Source organism: Oncorhynchus mykiss, chromosome 29 (genome assembly GCF_057628025.1).
Source record: "Oncorhynchus mykiss isolate SJ-2025 chromosome 29, ASM5762802v1, whole genome shotgun sequence".
Classification (NCBI taxonomy): Eukaryota; Metazoa; Chordata; class Actinopteri; order Salmoniformes; family Salmonidae; genus Oncorhynchus; species Oncorhynchus mykiss.
In genome coordinates this window covers 6,832,815-6,858,598 of record NC_143050.1, presented here as the reverse complement: position 1 = coordinate 6,858,598, position 25,784 = coordinate 6,832,815, and the positions used below count along the sequence as shown (strand labels likewise).

Sequence of the window (25,784 nt, the reverse complement as noted above, 5' to 3'; positions counted from 1 at the left end):
TTTTTACCAGGCAGGTCAATTAAGAGGAAATTCCATTTGATAATGACAACCTTCACGTGTTGCCTACGCTACTGATTTCCTTCAGAACATCGCTGAGGGGAATTTAGGACCTTTTTTAACTTGGTGAAATAGTTAGATGCATTAGCCTAATGCTCTACATAGGTTACTGGGGAGAATTCAGCAGTGATGTAGCGACTGCGGAGACTAACAGCCAGAACAGGATTTGAACCAGCAACTCAGCCTTTAAATGGTACAATTACTTGTTCCAATGAGGTTCAGACCTCCCCACACAGTACCACGATTACACCTGTTAATTAGAGTTAGGTTAGGTTCGCGAGCCAATGCTAACTAGCATAGATACCCATAGACTTCCATTCATTTGTACAAAGCTAGTTAACATCCCAGCTAGCGCAGTGGATCTGGGCCGATCCCGGCTGAGAGTCGGGTCACTCGGCTGAGAGTTAGACTTGGCCGACGTCATATGGCCCAAGTCTGGGCCGCTTTCGGCGGTATTACTTATGGATAGGATGTGGGGATTGAGCTCGGGACGATTCTCATGTGAGTTATCTGGCCCAAATGTATCACTTGGGGCTTGGGCCGATTCCGGTGAGAGTTATCTGGCCCAAATGTATTACTTGGGGCTTGGGCCGATTCCGGTGAGAGTTATCTGGCCCAAATGTATCACTTGGGGCTTGGGCCGATTCCGGTGAGAGTTATCTGGCCCAAATGTATTACTTGGGGCTTGGGCCGATTCCGGTGAGAGTTATCTGGTCCAAATGTATCACTTGGGGCTTGGGCCGATTCCGGTGAGAGTTATCTGGCCCAAATGTATTACTTGGGGCTCGGGCCGATTGGGGCTACTCTCCAGCAGATGATTACACAGGCTGTTTTATATAATTAACATTTAATTATTTATTTTTCCATATTTTCTAATTATTTGTGATAAAAAACATACATTTAAGATTTAAATGAAATTCTTTAAGAATCCTGCGTAGTATTTTCGTATTTTCATACTTTGTCCAAGGCAAAAGATGAACATTAAAAACTTCACAAATGGAACCTCCCCAGTGGCACAGCAGTCTAAGGCGCAGCAGTCTCAGACACTGAGTTGCAGTGCAAACTAAGCTGCTCCAGATGCTGGTTCGAGACCTGTGCCGGCCGCGACAGGAAGATCCATGAGGCAACACACAATTGTCCGAGTTAGGGGAGGGTTTGGCCTGCCAGGATGCCCTTGTCCCATTGGCTGTAGCGACTTCTGTGGCGGGCCAGGCGCTGACACTGTCATCATGTGTATGGTGTTTCATCTGACACAAAATGGTTTTCTTGTGGATGGTATAATTTGTATGCATTCAATAATAATATTTAAAACGACTAAATCAGGTAATTTTGTATACATGTATTTACATTTTGAATCAGGCCCCTTCTGGGGGGATTCTGGTAAGATGCCGGTCAATGTCGGTAGATGGAAACCGCCCGATGTACTTGGGCCGTTTCTGGGCAGTCATTCATTTTGATTCCTGGCCGAGTCCGACACCCGATTCCGGGCCGATTGAATACGTTCCGGCACACTGGAAGACGGCTGCATCACGGCCGATTCCTCATTGCTAGCTGGGATTGGCTGGAGGAAATACCTATAACTTCCATCACACTGGACAGAGACATACAAATGGTATCCACAAGTTTACCTAACTCTGGGGAAGTGGATAACGGGCCTCATTGCCAAAATCATGAAGTATCCCTTTAACTAGATGCTCTGTTTAGAGGGGAATTGGCTCTAAACAGACAAATACTCCATTTGAACGTGAATCGATGCTCAGTTGTGGTATGGTTCAAAAAACATGAAGTCCTTTACTTTCATATCAAATCAAAATCATTTCACAAACACACAATATACACTTACGATTCACTGTTTTATTAACACAGTTGCAGCCGATAGTATTATTCAGTGACAACACGTCTCGTAGGGTCCGTCTTCCGTGCACATACAGGTGTTCAGAGACTCAGATACTCAGATCAGCACAGGTAGTCGACTTTCCGTAAACAAGCGCTGTTACATGGAGATATGGCTGTGGGGGAACCTTAACTCTAAAAATGAGTTCATACGGAGCCAGAAGTGGGTGAAGCTAACTGCTGAAAACTCTAGGGATGCCGCCTAGGGTTTTTCCAGAGCTACCCTAGTCCGAGACAAATCGGCACGCACCAGTGCGCAGTGCACTCAATTTTATTAACTCAATCACCAGTTCCATCTTTACCGATCTGAACCCACAAATAGCCTAGAAAACATTAGTTTTAGACTGTGTATGATGACTCAAAGTAAATACAACATATAACTCACATTTCGCCGTGGATGTTAGGGATATATCAATTGAACCCACATAGAAAGATGCCTTTTCTTTCCAGGCTATTCCGCGTTTAGGGGATGCAACAACTGGTTTTCAAAACAAAACAAAAAAATAACTATGGTTGTATTCCGTATTTAGGTACTAAACGAATAACCTATAACAATCCGTGTTCTATAAGAGGACTTCACATCGTCGAATCCTTGATGATAAATGCATATGTTTTTATCTTCAGAGTAGCCTATATCCTACTTTATTCCATTATTCCGTGTGAGTGAGAGGACATCCATTAACATAGCACAGTTGTTTTTCTTCATAATCTCTTCTCTTTTTCCGTTAGAAAGAGATTCAAATGGTGCAGCCTATAGCGCAGAAAACTGGGGCAGACAGGATGGAAAGCGTGCGCAGCGCGCATAGAAAGACGATGAAGTGAACTCCGTCAATTTTGCAGGACATGTAACCTACTTCTTTACAATTATCACTATTTGCAAATATCCTCTGGTTATATTCTCTTATCCTCGATTTCTGTCTGTTCATCCAGCCGCTCCTTTACACCTGTTGTTGGGAGGAAGCGAACCGAACCGAAGCGCTGCGGGTATAAGCTAATAACGCGAGGTCTCAGAGACCCTGGATTCCACTCTGCCTGTGGATGCGCGCTGGTGAGCTCTATGCAAACTACGAAGACGTTGTGCGCATACACACACACGCACGCACGCCGTTACACACGGACGTTTAGCTTTAATTCAATAACACGTATTGTAACGCCAACGAAGATTTTATGAAAACAACAGGAAAGTGCATTACAGAACAGGCTTAATTAGGATTTGAAGAACATACCATTCAAGTATTTTAAGTCAAATAATAGTTTCAGAATATTTTATTTAATGATTGTGTGACATGTTGGTCTGAACATTTTGTTATTCACTATCAAAACATGTAAAGTACTAACTTGAGCCAACAGTGAATCGAATATTATGATTGTGTGCTTGTCATGGATAATTGTGTCTTCTATTGTGTGGAATAAATCCCCTGTTGTTGATAGAGAACTAATGAGGCTTTTCTCAATTTTAATTTCTAACATGTGCACTTCACCTCTTTAGTCTAATTAGAATTCTAGTACAGGTCATTAGAACTATATTACAGGTCATTAGAACTCCATTACAGGTCATTAGAATTATATTACAGGTCAATAGACCGCTATTACAGGTCATTAGACAACTATTATAGGTCATTAGAATTATATTACAGGTCATTAGAACTATATTACAGGTCATTAGAATTATATTACAGGTCATTATAACTATATTACAGGTCATTAGAACTCTATTACAGGTCACTAAAACTATATTACAGATCATTAGAAATATATTACAGGTCATTAGAACTATATTACAGGTCATTAGAACTATATTACAGGTCATTAGAATTATATTACAGGTCATTAGAACTATATTACAGGTCATTAGAATTATATTACAGGTCAATAGAACTATATTACAGGTCAATAGAACTATATTACAGGTCATTAGAACTCTATTACAGGTCATTAGAACTATATTACAGGTCATTAGAACTATATTACAGGTCATTAGAACTATATTGTAGGTCATTAGAATTACATTACAGGTCATTAGAACTACATTACAGGCCATTAGAATTATATTACAGGTCATTAGAACTACATTACAGGTCACTAGAACTATATTGTAGGTCATTAGAATTATATTACAGGTCATTAGAACTATATTACAGGTCAATAGAATTATATTACAGGTCAATAGAACTATATTACAGGTCAATATAATTATATTACAGGTCAATAGACCGCTATTACAGGTCATTAGAACTATATTACAGGTCAATAGAATTATATTACAGGTCATTAGAACTACATTACAGGTCACTAGAACTATATTGTAGGTCATTAGAATTATATTACAGGTCATTAGAACTATATTACAGGTCAATAGAATTATATTACAGGTCAATAGAACTATATTACAGGTCATTAGAACTATATTACAGGTCAATATAATTATATTACAGGTCAATAGACCGCTATTACAGGTCATTAGAACTATATTACAGGTCAATAGAATTATATTACAGGTCATTAGAACTACATTACAGGCCATTAGAATTATATTACAGGTCATTAGAACTATATTACAGGCCATTAGAATTATATTACAGGCCATTAGAATCATATTACAGGTCATTAGAACTATATTACAGGTCATTAGAACTATATTACAGGTCATTAGAATTATATTACAGGTCATTAGAACTATATTACAGGTCATTAGAACTCTATTACAGGTCATTAGAACTATATTACAGGTCATTAGAACTATATTACAGGTCATTAGAACTATATTACAGGTCATTAGAATTATATTACAGGTAATTAGAATTATATTACAGGTCAATATAATTATATTACAGGTCATTAGAACTACATTACAGGTCATTAAAACTCTATTACAGGTCATTAGAATTATATTACAGGTCATTAGAATTATATTACAGGTAATTAGAACTATATTACAGGTCAATATAATTATATTACAGGTAATTAGAACTATATTACAGGTCAATATAATTATATTACAGGTCATTAAAACTCTATTACAGGTCATTAGAACTATATTACAGGTCATTAGAACTATATTACAGGTCATTAGAACTATATTACAGGTCATTAGAATTATATTACAGGTCAATAGAATTATATTACAGGTCAATAGAATTATATTACAGGTCAATAGAACTATATTACAGGTCAATATAATTATATTACAGGTCAATAGAACTATATTACAGGTCATTAGAACTATATTACAGGTCAATATAATTATATTACAGGTTATTAAATCTACCAGTCTATAACAGGGATTAAAAGATATACACAAAGGACACATCAATACTCTCTTTCGTTTTCATTCTCTCTCGATATGTGAGTTACATATATAGATGATAGAAGCAGTGTGCCAGGAGAGAGAAGGAGGGGGCGTGCAGACAGGAGAGAGTGCTGCAGGAGAGAGAGCGATAGAGAGAGGAAGGTTTCTGTCTCTCCCGCCGCTCCTCTCTGCTGAATAGCACTTCATCAAATGCTTGGAAAACTAATAGGGCTCTTCGGCGCACGCGTGCACACAAACACACACACACACACACACACACACACACACACACACACACACACACACACACACACACACACACGACTGTCTGTCTGTCTTCAGTGTCAAAAATCTAAAATCCTGCTTCAATGTGTAACCAAAGAGCAACGATTCATCTGTTGCTGCCTTCTCTCTCACCCAGGAAAAGGACTAAGTCAGTAACGATTCAACTTGAATGAGATTTTGTGGACATGGCTACAGTACATGACCCAAAACAGATCCCTATTACAATCAACACTGAAACATATCTTATTCTCTTTCTGGATTTACGTGAAGGAGCAGTCTAAAGTAATGACAGAAGCTATAAATAGCGTTGTGGAGTAAATTCTTCACCCGTAGAAGGTCCTTGTGGCTTGATCTGACTGGACAGTAATATCTCTCTCTCTCTCTCTCTCTCTCTCTCTCTCTCTCTCTCTCTCTCTCTCTCTCTCTCTCAAAGGGAAATACAAAACAGTGCATTCATTCCTCTGAGGCTAGAATAATAACACAACAGATGACGCCCTCCCAACACTTCAGTTTCTCCTTGACCCTTTATGATTAATTCATGTCATCAAATTGAAAGATTTATGTTAATTAAAATAAAATACCAGACTAGACCTGCCAGAGTTTATCTGTAGAATTACTCTGAGGGTTCATTAATAACCTAACACACCAGATGATGTCCCTCCCAGACTGGGTCCAGCTTTATTATCTATAGACACCAGATGATGTCCCTCCCAGACTGGGTCCAGCTTTATTATCTATAGACACCAGATGATGTCCCTCCCAGACTGGGTCCAGCTTTACTGTCAATAGACACATGTCAATATCGACATCAAACGATCAGGCGTTAACTTGCTATTTTAGCTAGTTATACGTCATACTGTACATTACACCATACGTCACACTTCCTCTGCCCCCTGTTCATATCCAATTGGAACATAAGGAACATCCAATTGGAACATGTTACTACTAATGAACCATTGAATGGACATGAACCACAATGGCTGCCATGAGAGGACGCCACTAAAGGGACATGAAACACAATGGCTGCCATGAGAGGACGCCACTAAAGGGACATGAACCACAATGGCTGCCATGAGAGGACGCCACTGAAGGGACATGAACCACAATGGCTGCCATGAGAGGACGCCACTGAATGGACATGAAACACAATGGCTGCCATGAGAGGACGCCACTGAATGGACATGAACCACAATGACTGCCATTATCATCCTCTGAATATTTGAGGGTTTAATGGGATCTCTATGCTCTGTCGCCCCTACAGGTCTGTTACTACTAATGTGACTACAGAATCAACAGGCTAACTGATCTCTGTCGTCCCAACCAGTCTGTTACTACTAATGTGACCACAGAATCAACAGGCTAACTGATCTCTGTCGTCCCTACAGGTCTGTTACTACTAATGTGACAACAGAATCAACAGGCTAACTGATCTCTGTCGTCCCTACAGGTCTGTTACTACTAATGTGACTACAGAATCAACAGGCTAACTGATCTATGTCCTCCCTACAGGTCTGTTACTACTAATGTGACTACAGAATCAACAGGCTAACTGATCTCTGTCGTCTCTACCGGTCTGTTACTACTAATGTGACTACAGAATCAACAGGCTAACTGATCTCTGTCGTCCCTACAGGTCTGTTACTGCTAATGTGACTACAGAATCAACAGGCTAACTGATCTCTGTCGTCCCTACCGGTCTGTTACTACTAATGTGACTACAGAATCAACAGGCTAACTGATCTCTGTCGTCCCTACAGGTCTGTTACTACTAATGTGACTACAGAATCAACAGGCTAACTGATCTCTGTCGTCCCTACAGGTCTGTTACTACTAATGTGACTACAGAATCAACAGGCTAACTGATCTCTGTCGTCCCTACAGGTCTGTTACTGCTAATGTGACTACAGAATCAACAGGCTAACTGATCTCTGTCGTCCCTACAGGTCTGTTACTGCTAATGTGACTACAGAATCAACAGGCTAACTGATCTCTGTCGTCCCTACCGGTCTGTTACTACTAATGTGACTACAGAATCAACAGGCTAACTGATCTCTGTCGTCCCTACCGGTCTGTTACTACTAATGTGACTACAGAATCAACAGGCTAACTGATCTCTGTCGTCCCTACCGGTCTGTTACTACTAATGTGACTACAGAATCAACAGGCTAACTGATCTCTGTCGTCCCTACCGGTCTGTTACTACTAATGTGACTACAGAATCAACAGGCTAACTGATCTATGTCGTCCCTACAGGTCTGTTACTGCTAATGTGACAACAGAATCAAAGACATGACTATTAGGCAAGGCCTGGTGTATACTTTGGCTCTGTCTGAATACCCATACTTGCATTCTAAATAGTAAGCCGTTTGATTATGGGAAAATAAATCATGTTGAAAACTTCTTATGGCTGGAGGCAGTATTGAGTAGCTTGGATGAATAAGTTACAAAGAGGTGCCCAGAGTAAACTGCCTGCTGCTCAGTCCGGGAAGCTAAGATATGCATATTATCGGTATGTTTGGATAGAAATCACTCTGAAGTTTCTAAAACTGTTTGAATGATGTCTGTGAGTATAACATAACTCATATGGCAGGTAAAAACCTGAGAAAAAAATCCACACAGGAAGTGGGAAATCTGAGGTTTGTAGTTTTTCAACTCATCCCCTATTGACGATAGAGTGGGATGTTGGTCATGTTGCACTTCCTAAGGCTTCCACTAGATGTCAACAGTCTTTAGAACCTTGTTTGATGCTTCTACTGTGAAGGGGGGCCGAACGAGAGGGGAATGAGTCAGGGGTCTGGCAGAGGGCCATGAGCTGACCATGCGCTGTCACGTGAGAGTTAGCTTGAGTTCCATCGCATTTCTACAGACAAAGGAATTCTCCGGTTGGAACATTATTGAAGATTTATGTTTAAAACATCCTCAAGATTGATACTATACTTCGTTTGACATGTTTCTACGGACTGTAACGGAACTTTTTTGCTTTTCATCTGCTCGTCTGCTCGCGTGTCACGAATGTGGATTACAGGGCTGAACGCGCAAAGGAGGTATTTGGACATGAATGATGAACTTTATCGAACAAATCAAACATTTGTTGTGGAACTGGGATTCTGATGAAGTTTATCAAAGGTAAGTGAATATTTATAATGCTATTTCTGACTAATGTTAATCTCTAGCGACGAGCAATCCCGCATCCGGGAGCGTAATCATCGCCTCAAATGAATTAGCATAACGCAGCGGACATAAATACCCCTAGAAACTTTTCCTATTCATGAAAATCGCAAATGAAATGAATTAAATATATTCAAACACAAGCTTAGCCTTTTGTTAACAACACTGTCATCTCAGTTTCTCAAAATATGTGTTACAGCCAACGCTAGACAAGCATTTGTGTAAGTTTATCATGGCATAATGCTATGCTAGGCTCTGCTGGCAGCAGGCAACATTTTCACGGAAATCAGAAAAGCAACCAAATGAAATAATTTACCTTTGAAGAACTTCAGATGCTTTCATTCAGGAGACTCCCAGTTAGATAGCAAATGTTAGCAAATAGCTCCCGTTTGTTCATCATGCTTGGCTGAGAAATCGTCCGGAAAATGCTACAACTATAACGCCAAACTTTTTTCAAAATTTGCTCCATAATATCGACAGAAACACGGCAAACGTTGTTTAGGATCCATCTTCAAGGTGTTTTTAACATATATATTCGATAATATATCCGTCGAGGCAATTGGTTTCTCATAAGAAGCGATTGGAAAAATGGCTACCTCAGTACTTTACGCAAGATTTTCTGCAGGAGACACCATGTGACCACTTGCTATATATGGTCCCTTACGGCTGGTCTTCAATGGAAATGCGTAAAAAGACTTCACAATGCTGTAGACACCTTGGGGAATAAGTGGAAAACGTAAGCTCATTCGTGGCTCATTCACAGCCATATAAGGAATCTTTGGCATGAGGCGGTTTCAAAAAATGCGGCACTTCCTGGTTGGATTTTTATCTGGGTATCGCCTGTAACATCAGTTCTGTGGCACTCACAGACAATATCTTTGCAGTTTTGGAAACTGCAGAGTGTTTTCTATCCAAAGCTGTCAATTATATGCATAGTTGAACATCTTTTCGTGACAAAATATCTTGTTTAAAACAGGAATGTTTTTCATCCAAAAATGTTAATAGCGCCCCCTAATGCTTAACTGGTTTTAACTCCACAACATGGCGGATATTTCTTTGGCTCTTTTGGTCTCTGAACGCTGTACTCAGATTATTGCATGGTATGCTTTTTCCGTAAAGTTTTTTTGAAATCTGACACAGCGGTTGCATTAAGGAGAAGTTTATCTAAAGTTCCATGTATAATAGTTGTATCTTTTATCAATGTTTATTATGAGTATTTCTGTAAATTGATGTGGCTCTCTGCAAAATCACTGTATGTTTTGGAATTACTGAACATAACACGCCAATGTAAAATGAGATTTTTGGATATAAATATGAACTTTATCGAACAAAACATACATGTATTGTGTAACATTTAAGTCCTATGAGTGTCATCAGATGAAGATCATCAAAGGTTAGTGGTTCATTTTATCTCTATTTCTGCTTTTTGTGACTCCTCTCTTTGGCTGGAAAAATGGCTGTGTTTTTCTGTGAAATAACATAATCGGTGACATACCATAATCGTTTGGTGTGCTTTCGCTGTAAAGCCTTTTTGAAATCGGACACTGTGGTGGGATTACCAAACAAGATTACCTTTAAAATGGTATAAGATACTTGTATGTTTGAGGAAGTTTAATTATTATATTTCTGTTGTTTGAATTTGGCGTCCTGCACTTTCCCTGGCTGTTGTCATATATATCCCGTTAGCGGGATCTCAGCCATAAGAGTTAGCCACATAAGACTCCAGGAAGCAGAGAGACGCTTGGATGACCTTTCCAACAGAAAGACGGATGATTCCAACAGAGATCACGACGACTCACTGAGCGTAAATATATATTGATTGCAATTATTCCTGAATGAGTGAGCGTTAATGTGCAAAGGATTATCTTTCCATTAATATAATTATTAATTGTAGTGATTCATTTTTTGTCTTTCACGCCCTTCTCAGTCCACACCCAATTCCCTTTGTCCACCAAGCCGTCATATCGGCTTAGCCCACTAGGGAACCTCCCTAATCATTTCCTTGTAACCATATCTACTGTTTGTTGGTTCGTGCATTTCTGTGATTATATAGTTAGTAAATAAATGATTAAGACAATTGGTGTATGGATGATTTATAGAAAAGGCTAGGTTCGTGCAGATAACCAACAATTTATGACATTTGGATTGAGACTAACGTGAGGTAAAGAATAATTCATTAATCAGAAGAATTAAGAGTTATAAGAGTTATATTAGGACATTTTTACTTTGTAATCTGAAGATTTTGCCCCGACTTCCTAGTTATTACATTTCCTAGATGATTAAATGTACATGATTAGTTTAATCGCGTAATAATAATTACAGAGAATTGAATTGAAAAAATAACAGTCTTCACTTTAATGATGCCAAAGTCACGACACAGGGGACTGGTGTATAGACAGGGGACTGTGTGTGTGTGTGTGTGTGTGTGTGTGTGTGTGTGTGTGTGTGTGTGGAGAGACTCCCACTGTGGGGTTCTATGCTGTTCACCTCTAAATGTATAGTGCCTTCGGGAAAGTATTCAGACCCCTTGACTTTGTTACACATTTTGTTACGTTACAGCCTTATTCTAAAATGGATTAAATAAAACTATTTCCTCAGAAATCTACGCACAATACCCCATTATAACAAACCAAAAACATATTTTAAGAATTTTTGGAAATGTAAAAAAATCATAAAACATAAATATGTGATTTACATAAGTATTCAGACCCTTTGCTATGAGACTCGAAATTGAGCTCAGGTGCATCCTGTTTCCATTGATCATCCTTGAGATGTTTCTACTACTTGATTGGAGTCCACCTGTGGTCAATTAAATTGATTGGACATGATTTGGAAAGGCACACACCTGTCAAAAACCAAGCTATGAGGTTGAAGGAATTGTCCGTAGTGCTCCGAAACAGGATTATTTCAAGGCACATATCTGGGTAAAGGTACAAAAAAATGTCTGCCGCATTGAAAGTCCCCAAGAACACAGTGGCCTCCATCATTCTTAAATGGAAGATGTTTGGAATCACTATTAATGGGATGTATATATTCATATGAATGATTAGAATATTCCACCCTGAAACCATATAATTGTATGAAATTGATTAGAATCATGATGAAATTGATTAGAATCATGAGATTATTCTAATGATGCGTGTGGTTTTAGTCAGTAGAATTATATATCCATAAGTGTAATTTTTAGTATCTTACAGTATCTTACAAATTCTAGGTTTAAGTTGCAGACTGAGTAGTATAATTGAATTGGGTTATGAACCTTGAGAACATAATTCTCGTAACAATTTGGTCCTTCGAGAGACAGATCTCAATACCTGCCTCTGTCGTCCCAAGGAACTGCTAAAAACCGTGCACGGGCGGATCCAGGATCTGTAAGACAAAGACCTGACCTCTGAATTGAGGGTTTATTTCAGGCCAGTGGTGAACTGGTACACGACAGAGGTGGTGACGAGATCCAACCTACATTGCTTTTCCCAGTCTACGAGAAGGTCAGTAAATCTCTATTCACGAATTATGGGGAAATGACGCTCGCTCTACATTCAGAAATACATTTGATTGTTTTTGTGTAGTTTAGGTGTTGATTTTAAAATTCCCATAGGGCATTCGTACCTGGTAACCTATTTTTAGTATTTTGTGTAGAGAACCCTGATATAGGTATTATTCTAGACAATTGGAAAATATTAATTGGGTGTAGAGCCACCTAGGCAACAGAAGGTCCGAAATGACACGATACCAATGTAAACTAGATCCGAAATGACAAGATACCAATGTAAACTAGATCCGAAATGACACGTACCAATGTAAACTAGATCCGAAATGACACGTACCAATGTAAACTAGATCCGAAATGACACAATACCAATGTAAACTAGATCCGAAATGACACGATACCAATGTAAACTAGATCCGAAATGACACAATACCAATGTAAACTAGATCCGAAATGACACGATACCAATGTAAACTAGATCCGAAATGACACGATACCAATGTAAACTAGATCCGAAATGACACGATACCAATGTAAACTAGATCCGAAATGACACAATACCAATGTAAACTAGATCCGAAATGACACCATACCAATGTAAACTAGATCCGAAATGACACGATACCAATGTAAACTAGATCCGAAATGACACAATACCAATGTAAACTAGATCCGAAATGACACGATACCAATGTAAACTAGATCCGAAATGACAAGATACCAATGTAAACTAGATCCGAAATGACAAGATACCAATGTAAACTAGATCCGAAATGACACGATACCAATGTAAACTAGATCCGAAATGACACGATACCAATGTAAACTAGATCCGAAATGACACGTACCAATATAAACTAGATCCGTAATGACACGTACCAATATAAACTAGATCCGTAATGACACGTACCAATATAAACTAGATCCGAAATGACACGTACCAATATAAACTAGATCCGTAATGACACGTACCAATATAAACTAGATCCGAAATGACACGTACCAATATAAACTAGATCCGTAATGACACGTACCAATATAAACTAGATCCGTAATGACACGTACCAATATAAACTAGATCCGTAATGACACGTACCAATATAAACTAGATCCGTAATGACACGTACCAATGTAAACTAGATCCGAAATGACACGTACCAATATAAACTAGATCCGTAATGACACGTACCAATATAAACTAGATCCGTAATGACACGTACCAATATAAACTAGATCCGTAATGAAACGTACCAATATAAACTAGATCCGAAATGACAAGATACCAATGTAAACTAGATCCGAAATGACACGATACCAATGTAAACTAGATCCGAAATGACACGAGGTATCTGCAGTACCAACGTAAACTAGATCCGTAATGACACGTACCAATATAAACTAGATCCGTAATGACACGTACCAATATAAACTAGATCCGTAATGACACGTACCAATATAAACTAGATCCGTAATGACACGTACCAATATAAACTAGATCCGTAATGACACGTACCAATATAAACTAGATCCGAAATGACACGTACCAATATAAACTAGATCCGAAATGACACGTACCAATATAAACTAGATCCGTAATGACACGTACCAATATAAACTAGATCCGTAATGACACGTACCAATATAAACTAGATCCGAAATGACACGTACCAATATAAACTAGATCCGTAATGACACGTACCAATATAAACTAGATCCGTAATGACACGTACCAATATAAACTAGATCCGAAATGACACGTACCAATATAAACTAGATCCGTAATGACACGTACCAATATAAACTAGATCCGAAATGACACGATACCAATGTAAACTAGATCCGAAATGACACAATACCAATGTAAACTAGATCCGAAATGACACGATACCAATGTAAACTAGATCCGAAATGACAAGATACCAATGTAAACTAGATCCGAAATGACAAGATACCAATGTAAACTAGATCCGAAATGACACAATACTAATGTAAACTAGATCCGAAATGACACGATACCAATGTAAACTAGATCCGTAATGACACGATACCAATGTAAACTAGATCCGAAATGACAAGATACCAATGTAAACTAGATCCGAAATGACATGATACCAATGTAAACTAGATCCGAAATGACACGTACCAATGTAAACTAGATCCGAAATGACACGATACCAATGTAAACTAGATCCGAAATGACACGAGGTATCTGCAGTACCAACGTAAACTAGATCCGTAATGACACGTACCAATATAAACTAGATCCGTAATGACACGTACCAATATAAACTAGATCCGTAATGACACGTACCAATATAAACTAGATCCGTAATGACACGTACCAATATAAACTAGATCCGTAATGACACGTACCAATATAAACTAGATCCGAAATGACACGTACCAATATAAACTAGATCCGAAATGACACGTACCAATATAAACTAGATCCGTAATGACACGTACCAATGTAAACTAGATCCGAAATGACAAGATACCAATGTAAACTAGATCCGAAATGACAAGATACCAATGTAAACTAGATCCGAAATGACAAGATACCAATGTAAACTAGATCCGAAATGACACAATACCAATGTAAACTAGATCCGAAATGACACGATACCAATGTAAACTAGATCCGAAATGACACGATACCAATGTAAACTAGATCCGAAATGACACGATACCAATGTAAACTAGATCCGAAATGACACGATACCAATGTAAACTAGATCCGAAATGACACGATACCAATGTAAACTAGATCCGAAATGACACGATACCAATGTAAACTAGATCCGAAATGACACGATACCAATGTAAACTAGATCCGAAATGACACGATACCAATGTAAACTAGATCCGAAATGACACGAGGTATCTGCAGTACCAACGTAAACTAGATCCGTAATGACACGTACCAATATAAACTAGATCCGTAATGACACGTACCAATATAAACTAGATCCGTAATGACACGTACCAATATAAACTAGATCCGTAATGACACGTACCAATATAAACTAGATCCGTAATGACACGTACCAATATAAACTAGATCCGTAATGACACGTACCAATATAAACTAGATCCGTAATGACACGTACCAATATAAACTAGATCCGTAATGACACGTACCAATGTAAACTAGATCCGAAATGACACGTACCAATATAAACTAGATCCGAAATGACACGTACCAATATAAACTAGATCCGTAATGACACGTACCAATATAAACTAGATCCGTAATGACACGTACCAATATAAACTAGATCCGAAATGACACGTACCAATATAAACTAGATCCGTAATGACACGTACCAATATAAACTAGATGCGTAATGACACGAGGTATCAGTGGCTACCACCAAGACTATCAGTGGACACTACCTATGTAAACTAACAGAAAGGAGATATAAGAAAGGAAGCCTAATATAGCGGAGTGAGATACGAGATATTAACGTCAAAATCAGGCAGGAGAGCAACTATAGTAATTGGATAAAATTAAAAAGCAAATACATAGATCATAGAAATAGATACACATAGATTGTGAGCATAAGCATAGTAACTCAAACAAGGTTTGCTAACAATGGAAAGTAAATCCTCAAAGGAGGTTCCGGAAATAACTGGAGATGAGCGGTATATGCATTTAAAAGATAAAATAAATGTCTACTTCTGTTTAAAGTGGAGGATGGAGTATGAATTTGATGGAAATTTGGACGTAGAAAAGTTGGAACTAATGATAAGTCAGATACGTAAGGCATGTGGAGACAAGGCAGATAAACAACGGTCAGAGGGGCTAGACACAGCGAGGGTATGGTTAGCTGAGGCGAGGAAGAGAGCTGAGGGAGAAAAGAAGAAGGAAGATGTAAGTTGCAAGCAACAGAGAGCAATAACTCCCACGGCTCCTCTGGAGGTCCCACCCCCACCACCCCCATATAGGGAACCTCCTGGAGCAGAGGGAGGGGTAGAGTCGGATGAGGATATGATAGGGTTAGCTACCATAGGGAAAGTCATGACAGATTTAACCGAACTAGGACGTAGGATGAACAAGCGACAGGATGCAGGGGAAAGAGGTAGAGACAGGGCTTTACCACTCAGAAGGCTGAAGTTGCATAACCACAGCCCAGGGTTGAAAGAAGTAGCAGAGTGGCTTGATTGAAGAAGATAAAAGGGAGGCTAGTCAGTATCCTCTAATTGCCTTGACCAACCCACGGGCTGGGGACGCAGGACAGGAACCTATTTTAGAAGTGTATAGGGCATGGACCCATAGGGATGTAGAAAGAGAGGTGGAAGGAATGCTACACCCTAAAACAGGCATGGAATGATCTTGGAGGGATCTAGAAGGTTTGACAGCCAGTTTCAAGTTAAACACAAGACAAGTGGAGACAGCGGCACGGCAGTTGGCGGAGAAGGACTGGGTAGCTGTACGATGGCAATGGGTGCCGGGAATTAACCATTTAATTACACAGTGCCATGGGCAGCTGTACGAGGGCAATGGGTGCCGGGAATTAACCATTTAATTACATTGCCATGGGCAACTGTACGAGGGCAATGGGTGCCGGGAATTAACCATTTAATTACACAGTGCCATGGGCAGCTGTACGAGGGCAATGGGTGCCGGGAATTAACCATTTAATTACACAGTGCCATGGGCAGCTGTACGAGGGCAATGGGTGCCGGGAATTAACCATTTAATTACACAGTGCCATGGGCAGCTGTACGAGGGCAATGGGTGCCGGGAATTAACCATTTAATTACACAGTGCCATGGGCAGCTGTACGAGGGCAATGGGTGCCGGGAATTAACCATTTAATTACATTGCCATGGGCAGCTGTACGAGGGCAATGGGTGCCAGGAATTAACCATTTAATTACACAGTGCCATGGGCAGCTGTACGAGGTCAATGGGTGCCGGGAATTAACCATTTTATTACATTGCCATGGGCAGCTGTACGAGGGAAATGGGTGCCGGGAATTAACAATTTAATTACACAGTGCCATGGGCAGCTGTACGAGGGCAATGGGTGCCGGGAATTAACCATTTAATGACATTGCCATGGGCAGCTGTACGAGGGCAATGGGTGCCGGGAATTAACCATTTAATTACACAGTGCCATGGGCAGCTGTACGAGGGCAATGGGTGCCGGGATTTAACCATTTAATTACATTGCCATGGGCAGCTGTACGAGGGCAATGGGTGCCGGGAATTAACCATTTAATTACACAGTGCCATGGGCAGCTGTACGAGGGCAATGGGTGCCGGGAATTAACCATTTAATTACATTGCCATGGGCAGCTGTACGAGGGCAATGGGTGCCGGGAATTAACCATTTAATTACACAATGCCATGGGCAGCAGATGCCTCCCCCCCCTAGTAGATGGTTTTAACACTGCATATCACCAGCAGCTGAAGATAGCTTTCCTCAGCGGAAAGCGCCCCGAGATTAGCAGTACCATAAAGAAAACCTTGGTGGGGTGGGGACTAGCAGAACTGGGAGAAGGAAAAATATATGCAATTCATTATGAACAGCCCGGTAAAAGCAAGGAGACTAAGAAGAAGCTGAAGGGGGCAGAATACTTAATAGCCACTCTGGGGGAGATAGCCAGCCCTGACAGAAAGGGGTGGATGGCTAACCGAAGAGGAGATAAGGACAGAGATAGAAATGGTGAGAAATGTTATAATTGTAACGAGTCAGGTCACTTTGCTCGGGATTGTGAGGCACCATGCAGTGCACTGCAAGAAAGTAGGGCACAATCACGGTGATTGTCGGAACAAGAAAGTAGGGCCCAATCACGGTGATTGTCGGAACAAGAAAGTAGGGCACAATCACGATGATTGTCGGAACAAGAAAGTAGGGCACAATCACGGTGATTGTCGGAACAAGAAAGTAGGGCACAATCACGGTGATTGTCAGAACAAGAAAGTAGGGCACAATCACGGTGATTGTCGGAACAAGAAAGTAGGGCCCAATCACGGTGATTGTCGGAACAAGAAAGTAGGGCACAATCACGATGATTGTCGGAACAAGAAAGTAGGGCACAATCACGGTGATTGTCGGAACAAGAAAGTAGGGCACAATCACGGTGATTGTCAGAACAAGAAAGTAGGGCACAATCACGGTGATTGTCAGAACAAGAAAGTAGGGCACAATCACGGTGATTGTCAGAACAAGAAAGTAGGGCACAATCACGGTGATTGTCAGAATAAGAAAGTAGGGCATAATCACGGTGATTGTCAGAACAAGAAAGTAGGGCACAATCACGGTGATTGTCAGAACAAGAAAGTAGGGCACAATCACGGTGATTGTCAGAACAAGAAAGTAGGGCACAATCACGGTGATTGTCAGAACAAGAAAGTAGGGCACAATCACTGTGATTGTCAGAACAAGAAAGTAGGGCACAATCATGGTGATTGTCGGAACAAGAAAGTAGGACACAATCACGGTGATTGTCGGAACAAGAAAGTAGGGCACAATCACAGTGATTGTCAGAACAAGAAAGTAGGACACAATCACGGTGATTGTCGGAACAAGAAAGTAGGGCACAATCACAGTGATTGTCAGAACAAGAAAGTAGGACACAATCACAGTGATTGTCAGAACAAGAAAGTAGGGCACAATCACGGTGATTGTCAGAACAAGAAAGTAGGGCACAATCACAGTGATTGTCAGAACAAGAAAGTAGGGCACAATCACAGTGATTGTCGAAACAAGAAAGTAGGGCACAATCACGGTGATTGTCAGAACAAGAAAGTAGGGCACAATCAAGGTGATTGTCAGAACAAGAAAGTAGGGCACAATCACGGTGATTGTCAGAACAAGAAAGTAGGGCACAATCACAGCGATTGTCAGAACAAGAAAGTAGGGCACAATCACAGTGATTGTCAGAACAAGAAAGTAGGGCACAATCACGGTGATTGTCAGAACAAGAAAGTAGGGCATAATCACAGTGATTGTCGGAACAAGAAAGTAGAGCACAATCACTGTGATTGTCAGAACAAGAAAGTAGGGCACAATCACGGTGATTGTCAGAACAAGAAAGTAGGGCACAATCACGGTGATTGTCGGAACAAGAAAGTAGGGCACAATCACGGTGATTGTCGGAACAAGAAAGACAGGAGAAGGGACAAAAGAAGCAGGCGCCTCCAGCCTGAGGAAGAGGAGGAAGAGGAGGAGTTTCAGGGGAGAGCGGTAGCGAGACGGGAGAGGGGATGTCGGAACAGAATTGTGACGTTTTTTTGAATGAGCAACTATTGATTTGACATTGCAACAAGAACAGAAACCCTATTTGACTTTAACCGTAACGGGAAAGAAAATTAAATTCCTCTGTGATACTGGGGCGTGTCGTATAGCAATCTGTGCAGACGACACTCCCCCCCGGGGCACAGAGTAATGGGGAAAAGATCATAGTATGGACAGCAATTCATGGAACGACTATCCGCTCCTATAACACTGAAACATGTTTTGCCGGGAGAGATACGGTTGTTAGTTCGTTTTAATAGCCTTGTTTAGGTTCAATTAATAAAAGACCAATTCATTCAAAATAATAGCGAGGCGATTTCCATGTAATACGTTGTGTTGCCTAAACGATCTGCTGGAATAACGTATTGAGAATGGAGTCGTATTTAAATCATAGAAGAGACAGACCTAAATTAAAGAAATTCGAAATAGTAGCGGGGAGATAATGGCGATAGAGTGGTGCCCACCGAAATGTTTTTCATTCTTATCGATTGACTGACATATTTAAAAAATTTAGCTTATATTTGGCTGAGAGGAATACAGGTCTGAATAGTTAAGACCTTTACGATTCATGATAGTTTTTGATTATTGTTTTTTTATTTGATTGTTTAGGTAACACCAGTGAATTGGAACAGAAAGTTTAAGTATACTAACATTATAATCTGTTTCCATTAAGTGGAACAATGTCAGGTCAGTAAAGTGGATTGCAGGTTGAGTTAATTTTATTTTTGTCACGCCCTGACCGTAGAGAGCTTTTTATGTCTCTTTGGTTTGGTCAGGGTTTGATTTGAGTGGTCACTCTATGTCCTTTTTCTATGTGTTTGTATTTCTTTGTTTTGGCCGGGTGTGGTTCTCAATCAGGAACAGCTGTCTATCGTTGTCTCTGATTGGGAACCATAATTAGGTTGTTTCTTCCCACATAGATTTTGTGGGTAGTTATTTTCTGTTTAGTGCTTGCACCTGTTTCGGTTGAATTTATTCTCTTGTTATTTTGTATTAGTGTTCAGTTCAATAAACGAACATGAACACTTACCACGCTGCGCTTTGGTCCGACTACTCTTCCTCATCCGATGACGAATATTGTTACAATTTTACAGGAACGGTGCACATTAATCACAGTTGTGTGTGTAAAACTAATGATTAGAGGGAGTACAATGGAATTATCGTTATCATTAGGTTTTGTTTACAGTCAACGTTTGTGTTTGAGGAGATTTCCATTTTTCCTAGAGGGACGAAATCTTAAAGGGGTACACACACATATGGAATATTAGAAGTTTTAATTAAACACGTGGGTTATTTTGATAGGGGAATGTTCTGGGAACCTGGGAAACAACATGTAGAAAATGTTTTATGTTTTTCCTTTAATTTGTTTAATATAGTAAGAAACTACTGTGGAAGGGTGGTATGACTTTTGACCTCTATCATGGCTTTCCGTTGTGGTCTGATCAGCCTCATGGGAGGGCCATTTGGATAATGAATTTAACCTTTTTGGGAAAGGGGACAGCATTTTCACTTTTGGATGAATAGCATGCCCAGAGTGAACTGTCTCCTACTCTGTCCCAGATGCTAATATATGCATATTACTATTAGTATTGGATAGAAAACACTCTGAAGTTTCTAAAACTGTTTGAATGATGTCTGTGAGTATAACAGAACTCATATGGCGGGCGAAAACCTGAGAAAAATCCAACCAAGAAGTGGGACATCTGAGGTTTGTAGTTTTTCAAAGCTTGGCCTACTGAATACACATTGAGAAATGGATGAGGTTGCACTTCCCAGGGCTTCCACTAGATGTCAACCGTCTTTTGAAACTGGTTTGAGGATTCTACTATAAATGAGACCTCTTTGAGTCAGTGGTCTGGCAGAGAGCCTTGGTCTCATGACGCGCCCTCCCGACAGAGTTACTTCTCGTTCCAGTGCTTCTCTGAAGACAAAAGAATTCTCCGGTTGGAACATTATTGATGTTTTATGTTAAAACCTCTTACAGCTACCCCCCTACTTTTTTCAATTTCCACCTGAAGACATACCCAAATCTAACTGCCTGTAGCTCAGGCCCAGAACCAAGGATATGCATATTCTTGGTTTCATTTGAAAGAAAACACTCTGAAGATTGTGTAAATGTGAATTCAATGTAGGAGAATTTAACACAATAGATCTGGTTTAGATAATACAATGAAAAAAACAGACACACGCATCTCGGCCATGCTCCCTCTAATCCACAATATGTATATATACACACACACAAACATAGGTTATGTGTCATACAAATACATACAAACATAGGCTATGGGTCATACACATACAGTGCCTTGCGAAAGTATTCGGCCCCCTTGAACTTTGCGACCTTTTGCCACATTTCAGGCTTCAAACATAAAGATATAAAACTGTATTTTTTTGTGAAGAATCAACAACAAGTGGGACACAATCATGAAGTGGAGCGACATTTATTGGATATTTCAAACTTTTTTAACAAATCAAAAACTGAAAATTTGGACGTGCAAAATTATTCAGCCCCTTTACTTTCAGTGCAGCAAACTCTCTCCAGAAGTTCAGTGAGGATCTCTGAATGATCCAATGTTGACCTAAATGACTAATGATGATAAATACAATCCACCTGTGTGTAATCAAGTCTCCGTATAAATGCACCTCCACTGTGATAGTCTCAGAGATCCGTTAAAAGTGCAGAGAGCATCATGAAGAACAAGGAACACACCAGGCAGGTCCGAGATACTGTTGTGAAGAAGTTTAAAGCTGGATTTGGATACAAAAATATTTCCCAAGCTTTAAACATCCCAAGGAGCACTGTGCAAGCGATAATATTGAAATGGAAGGAGTATCAGACCACTGCAAATCTACCAAGACCTGGCCGTCCCTCTAAACTTTCAGGAGAAGACTGATCAGAGATGCAGCCAAGAGGCCCATGATCACTCTGGATGAATTGCAGAGATCTACAGCTGAGGTGGGAGACTCTGTCCATAGGACAACAATCATTCGTATATTGCACAAATCTGGCCCTTATGGAAGAGTGGCAAGAAGAAAGCCATTTCTTAAAGATATCCATAAAAAGTGTATTTTAAAGTTTGCCACAAGCCCCCTGGGAGACACACCAAACATGTGGAAGAAGGTGCTCTGGTCAGATGAAACCAAAATTGAACTTTTTGGCAACAATGCAAAACGTTATGTTTGGCGTAAAAGCAACACAGCTCATCACCCTGAACACACCATCCCCACTGTCAAACATGGTGGTGGCAGCATCATGGTTTGGGCCTGCTTTTCTTCAGCAGGGACAGGGAAGATGGTTAAAATTGATGGGAAGATGGATGGAGCCAAATACAGGACCATTCTGATAGAAAACCTGATGGAGTCTCCAAAAGACCTGAGACTGGGACGGAGATTTGTCTTCCAACAAGACAATGATCCAAAACATAAAGCAAAATCTACAATGGAATGGTTCAAAAATAAACATATCCAGGTGTTAGAATGGCCAAGTTAAAGTCCAGACCTGAATCCAATCGAGAATCTGTGGAAAGAACTGAAACCTACCTTACACAAAAGCTCTCCATCCAACCTCACTGAGCTCGAGCTGTTTTGCAAGGAGGAATGGGAAAAAATTTCAGTCTCTCGATGTGCAAAACTGATAGAGACATACCCCAAGCGACTTATAGCTGTAATCGCAGCAAAAGGTGGCGCTACAAAGTATTAACTTAAGGGGACTGAATAATTTTGCACGCCCAATTTTTCAGTTTTTGATTTGTTAAAAAAGTTTGAAATATCAAATAAATGTCGTTCCACTTCATGATTGTGTCCCACTTGTTGTTGATTCTTCACAAAAAAATGCAGTTTTATATCTTTATGTTTGAAGCCTGAAATGTGGCAAAAGGTCGCAAAGTTCAAGGTTCAAACTTTCAAACTTCAAAGTTCAAAGTTCAAACTTTCGCAAGGCACTGTACATACAAACATACCCCCACACCCAATGTATAGCCAACGTGTACTTTACACATTTCATTACATTTTTATATGTTGCTACTAAAATTACAAAAAATCACAAATAATATTTTATATTATTAATTTCAAGATCTGAATATATATACACATATATACACTGCTCAAAAAAATAAAGGGAACACTTAAACAACACAATGTAACTCCAAGTCAATCGTCGTAGGAGAGCAACAACCCAGCAGCAGGACCGCTACCTCCGCCTTTGTGCAAGGAGGAGCAGGAGGAGCACTGCCAGAGCCCTGCAAAATGACCTCCAGCAGGCCACAAATGTGCATGTGTCTGCTCAAACGGTCAGAAACAGACTCCATGAGGGTGGTATGAGGGCCCAACGTCCACAGGTGGGGGTTGTTCCTAAAGCCCAACACCTTGCAGGACGTTTGGCATTTGCCAGAGAACACCAAGATTGGCAAATTCGCCACTGGCGCCCTGTGCTCTTCACAGATGAATGCAGGTTCACACTGAGCACATGTGACAGACGTGACAGTCTGGAGACGCCGTGGAGAACGTTCTGCTGCCTGCAACATCCTCCTGCAACATCCGCATGACCGGTTTGGCGGTGGGTCAGTCATGGTGTGGGGTGGCATTTCTTTGGGGGGCCGCACAGCCCTCCATGTGCTCGCCAGAGGTAGCCTGACTGCCACTAGAAACCGAGATGAGATCCTCAGACCCCTTGTGAGACCATATGCTGGTGCGGTTGGCCCTGGGTTCCTCCTAATGCAAGACAATGCTAGACCTCATGTGGCTGCAGTGTGTCAGCAGTTCCTGCAAGAGAAAGGCATTGATGCTATGGACTGGCCCGCCCGTTCCCCAGACCTGAATCCAATTGAGCACATCTGGAACATCATGGCTCGCTCCATCCACCAATGCCACGATGCACCACAGACTGTCCAGGAGTTGGCGGATGCTTTAGTCCAGGTCTGGGAGGAGATCCCTCAGGAGACCATCCGCCACCTCATCAGGAGCATGCCCAGGCGTTGTAGGGAGGTCATACAGGCACGTGGAGGCCACACACACTACTGAGCCTCATTTTGACTTGTTTTAAGGACATCACATCAAAGTTGGATCAGCCTGTAGTGTGGTTTTCCACCTTAATTTTGAGTGACTCCAAATCCAGACCTCCATGGGTTGATAAATTTGATTTCCATTGATAATTTTTGTGTGATTTTGTTGTCAGCACATTCAACTATGTAAAGAAAAAAGTATTTAATAAGAATATTTCATTCATTCAGATCTAGGATGTGTTATTTTAGTGTTCCCTTTATTTTTTTGAGCAGTGTATATATATTAAGGTTTGGGATAGGTTTAACACATTAATTTTAGATATGAATTCTGACTGGTTAAGGGTTCATTTAGATATTAAAACTTCTTATGGCTGCAATCCCGTTAACGGGATCGATATGACAACAGCCAGTGAAAGTAATGGCCTCCAAATTCAAAACAACAGACATCTCATAATTAGAAGTCCTCAAACATACATGTATATTATACCGTTTTAAAGGTAATCGTGTTATTAATCCCACCAAAGTGTCCGATTTCAAATAGGCTTTACAGCAAAAGCACCACAAACGATTATGTTAGGTCACCACCAAGCCACAGATAAACACAGCCATTTTTCCAGCCAAAGAGAGGAGTCACAAAAAGCACAAATAGAGATAAAATGAATCACTAACCTTTGATGATCTTCATCAGATGACACTCATAAGACTTCATGTTACACAATACATGTATGTTTTGTTTGATAAAGTTCATATTTATATTTAAAAAATCAGAGTTTACATTGGCGCGTTACATTCACTAGTTCCATAAACATCCAGTGATTTTACATAGCCACATCGATTCAACAGAAATACTAATCATAAATGTAGATGAAAATACAAGTTATACACATGGAATTATAGATATACCTCTCCTTAATTAGATAGTGGAACGGTTGCGTCCCACTTGGGCAAAAAACAGGGAAAATGCAGCGCGGCAAATTCAAAAATTTATATAAAAATCCAGAAAAAAACAGCTTCCAAAAAACGCAACGTCACTACAAAATATTTCAACAGTTGCCTATGAACTTTGCCAACATATTTCAAACTACTTTTGTAATACAACGTTAGGTATTTTTAAACATTAATAATCGATCAAATTGTAGACGGGTCTATCTGTGTTCAATACAGGAAGACAACAATCCATGCTACTTTTCACATCTTGCGCACTCTCAACAGTGTTACCCAGTTCCTAGATGGCCTACTTCTTCATTCCACAAATGAATAACCTCAACCAAATTCCAAAGACTGGTGACATCCAGTGGAAGCGGTAGGAACTGAAAACAGGTTTTCTAAGAAATATAATTTGCCAATTCCTGG

General features: G+C 40.2%; 1 protein-coding gene across 2 annotated transcripts in view; it reads right to left on the bottom strand.

The window, feature by feature from the left end:
• LOC110509467 (short transient receptor potential channel 4) overlaps positions 1-25,784 on the bottom strand; it is a 192,750-nt gene that overhangs the window by 131,571 nt on the left and 35,395 nt on the right. The window contains exon 1 of one of the 2 annotated variants that reach the window (XM_090226400.1): positions 2,336-3,031. The exons of the other annotated variant lie outside the window; for it this stretch is intronic. The gene's annotated coding sequence lies outside the window, so the exon portion shown is untranslated. Of the gene's footprint in view, positions 1-2,335; positions 3,032-25,784 lie in introns of those variants that run through there. 2 annotated transcript variants of the gene reach the window in all.